General features: G+C 32.1%; 1 long non-coding RNA gene across 1 annotated transcript; it reads right to left on the bottom strand.

Moving 5' to 3' along the window:
• Positions 1-2,957: 2,957 nt before the first annotated feature.
• Positions 2,958-3,348, bottom strand: LOC128857492 (uncharacterized). Its single transcript, XR_008453939.1, has 3 exons — positions 3,260-3,348; positions 3,139-3,206; positions 2,958-3,083 (listed from the first exon to the last, which is right to left on the bottom strand). It is a non-coding gene; the product is annotated as an uncharacterized LOC128857492 (long non-coding RNA).
• Positions 3,349-4,039: the final 691 nt, after the last annotated feature.

The following is a 4,039-nucleotide window of genomic DNA, read 5'->3' as shown; positions in this document are numbered from 1 at the left end:
GTACAAATCATTCAGAGAAGTCAATCTAAAATGCTAAGGACAATCACGAACGCAAATTGGTACATAAAAAATGACGATATTAACCGCGACCTCGGCATAGACAGTGAAGCAGTAAAAAGAAGCAGCAGTAAGCACATCTTGCCACTATTAGAGCACAAAAACCATGAGATGAGACTGATACTGGAAATAGAACTTAAACCAAGAAGACTAAAGCGCAAAACACCCACAGATCTTGCTCGTACTGTAATATAAAATAAAATATAATAATATTAAATTATAATATAGAAAACTATGTATTAGTAAAATTGTAATATAACTAAATACCACCAAAGACAATAATGTTCTCTTTCCAAGCCCTAACACCAATTACTTATTGTTAATATTATCAGATCGTAATTTATATTGGAAATAATAAAAACAAAAAACAAAAAAAAAAAATGTACAGATACGACGGTGCTAGGGTCAGAAATATTTTGATTATAAAGTTTTGTAGCTCATTGAATTTTAGCATGATTCAATTATACAAGGTTAAGCAAAGTTTGACAACTGATTTCGGATGCTATTACTTAATCCATTGATGCAAGTTAGAAGCAAGGGAAAAAGGGCATAAGTTTATTCCCTTTCTGAAAATGTAGTAAAAAATTGAAAAAGGTCGTTGTAAGCCATAGAATAATTTTATGTTATTTTATAAGTGGTACTTAATTATTTATATTTTTAACTTAACTATTCCCATGGATTTGTGTCATATATATATGTATTTTCACCATGCATCGGATTGGAATCTATATGTGCCACTTGTAAATCTACACTGAAGTAATAAATAAAACAACTTGAGAATAGTGGGAACTCTTAACGAGGAGAAACCACTTTTATTTCGTCACGTCCGCTATCATACATTTGATTTTTTAACGAGATTGCCTGCAAAGTTACAAGTATAAAATCTGTGTTAAAAAAAGATAAATTTATATATACGCAGAAACACAAGTAGAAGCCCAAGGCATTGCATACTTTACTTACAATTATCTTACCGAATCTTCATTGTTCTCTTCTTTTGTTTATTGCACCGGTTAAGATGCTTTATTCGAAAGTGCATCTGGCATTTAAAAAAAAATCGTTTAACATCATCGCGTAAACTCACGTTTTCACTTAATGTGAACAATTTTTGTAAAAATGATATCCCACCGTAAAGCTCCCTGCCGTTGAACTGGTTAAACGCTGATGCCATCATTTTAATTTTGTCCAAGAACTCGGTGCTTGGTTTAACTAATCCGCCCTTAGATAAAGTGTCAACCCAAGTAAATGTAGGTTCAATGCATGAACAATCGGTCAACTTTAATTTGCGTATTATGTAACCGGCAATATATTCAAGAGCATCTTCGTGTAAGCTATCAAAGTCAGCGTCCTCATTTAATGAATCGTTGGCGAAGAGAGTGTTGTCTGAAACTATCTCATCTTCTGTTAGCAAACTTTGTAAAGTTTCTAAAGAAGTATCATCGAGACGGACCCAGTTAGTTTCGTCGGCCTCAACATTGCCACGATCAACTAATATTGAAGTATTTCGTGCTGATAATACAAAGCGTTAAGTTATTCAGAAATGAGTAATATATGCATTCATTCACCTAATAAATATCTTCGTAATCTATATTTAAATTCCATAGGACTAGGATTGTCATAAAACCCGCCTTTGGCACACATCGCCCCGAAAAAATGCTCCAGTACATCCTGATTTAATCGATAAGTCAGAATGTACTGAAAGCGATACTTTTCCTGAACATAACGATATAAGTCCCTGAGGGACTTGTTGCTTAGTTGTATGCCTCTTTGAAAAGGCAACATTGAAATTCGTCCATAAGCGCGTGTTTCATCGTTCAAGGCGTCCATCTTACTTATAATTTCATCCTGCTCCAAGTCCATCCCATAAGGCTTTTTTGCAGCAGCAGTTTGAAAATTCGAAAACTTTGTATTGAAAATATCGAACCAATCATTCACCGTATCTATGAACTCTGCTGTTTCCATGGGCTGATACATATCAAGCCCCAACGCATAACACTTTCGGATTGCACGCAGAAATATGTGATGCTACTTATGTATGTGTTTTAAGTTAGTTCGCAGTTGTAAAACAAATATTAATTAGATGGGAAACGAGACAAAAGTAAAGAAATGGAGTCTCTAAAAGAGTATATTCATTACATTAAAATGGAAATGCAGCTAGTAAACAAAACTATTTTGGAAAATTATTTCTTTCTTATGCATATAAGCCATGTTTAGTAACCTTTGCATTACGACGTGTTGCAAATTTCCTCATTTCAGTACCGTACGAACGTAAATGTATGTTTCATAATTGTTTTTACAAACTTTTATTCCTGAAATAAATGCTGACTTTTAGCATCCGTCATATGCATTAAGAGAGTAACTTGTTAAACCATTGAATTTGATATAGATTTGGCTGCCATGATATGTTAACGACAGGAATGAGATAAAACAGAAAATTTAATTTCGTATTTCGAGCATAACAATATATGTATGTCCATTTGTTACCGTAAAGACATTGCGACAGCAGAAGTTCAGTCGATCATTCCTCCACGTAAGAAAAACATTGGAGTTAGAAGAGTTAAAATTGAAAAAATTACAAATTTATTAGTTTATTGTTTAAAATTTGTCTACCTTAATATTTTATTAGTATAGTTAGGAAAATATATTGTATTTATATAGTCTAAAACTACAATAATACATCGAAAAATTTCTATATTGATAATATAATCCACTTTTAATAATTGCGATGATTCGGGCAGAAATCAAAAACCTGTAAACCAAAAATCTTAAAAATTGTTAATTCATAAATATATCACTACAACTTACGTGTAAATGTAGACGTAAAGCGCGAGGACTTGCTCGTGTAGGTGTTGCGCATGCATTTACGTACAGCATATTGTTCTAGACCGGGTAGCGTGATACACAGCACGATCAATGTCATCTATGAAATGGTAGAAATACGCGGTAGAAATACGCGCATACTTGCCTTCGTTTCTAAAAACCAGCTCTTCAACACACATCTTCCGCTGCACTTGCTCGTCTGTGAAGTCCTACAAATAAAAACTTTTAAACCAATTTATTAGCAAATATTCTAACAGAACTTACTAACTGTAGTTTATGTATTGTATGTAAGGTGGTCACTATTATATTTGCAAAAACACTGTTCTAAAAACCTATGAATGAAAAAGTTTAATAAGAATTTATACAAATGACTGTCTGGAGTTACGTGTATGAAAATTCACCAACCGGTAGTTTTCGGCAGCAGAAAGGCGACTCCAAATAATCGACTACCACCATATGTAAGACATAATCGACCTAAATAGTGAAAAATGCCATTAATTTACAAAATAATTAGCTTTTATTATTATACTTACTTGAACGACTTTACGAATAATAACAAGGCAAAGCGTCAAAGTGAAAACGATGTTGCCGACCACATAATTTGCACCAAAAGTTTAATTTTTACTACAATACAATTTAAAAGTTTTTTCGTAAAAAATGTAGGAATATTTGTAAAGAAGCAACATGTTTTCAAATAAGGGAGCGAGAAAGCTGCTTACTTACTTAACCTTGTATAATTGAATCATGGAATTTTAGTATCACGAACTGCAAGTTTGAAATGACACAAAAGAGAGTTAATTTTTGAATTCATGTTTTGCTGACGGTGTTGGGTGTTTGCTTTCATATACAAAAAATTGAGCATTCGTTATATGGGAAAAATGTAAAAAATCGCCATAAAAAAGAAAAAAAAAAATAAAATTCCAAAAAATCAATATTGAGCCACTTCCTCTTTATTTCGAAAAAATTCAATTTGCTGTATAACTGCGTACTAGAAATATTTCCAATAGTTCTCATTAAAAAAAATGTTGATCAAAATTTATGGATTGTTTTTAATTTGTACAAAGCTTAAATATTAGACTTTGTCAAGTCAGAATGCAACGAAAATTGTAATAAAACAAAGCGAAATTAAGTTCAATTTAAAAAACTTAATAAGTAAATAAAATAC

Source organism: Anastrepha ludens, chromosome 2, assembly GCF_028408465.1.
Source record: "Anastrepha ludens isolate Willacy chromosome 2, idAnaLude1.1, whole genome shotgun sequence".
In the NCBI taxonomy this organism is placed as follows: Eukaryota; Metazoa; Arthropoda; class Insecta; order Diptera; family Tephritidae; genus Anastrepha; species Anastrepha ludens.
The sequence above is the reverse complement of the archived record's forward strand: the minus strand, read 5'-3'. Positions and strand labels throughout refer to the sequence as shown.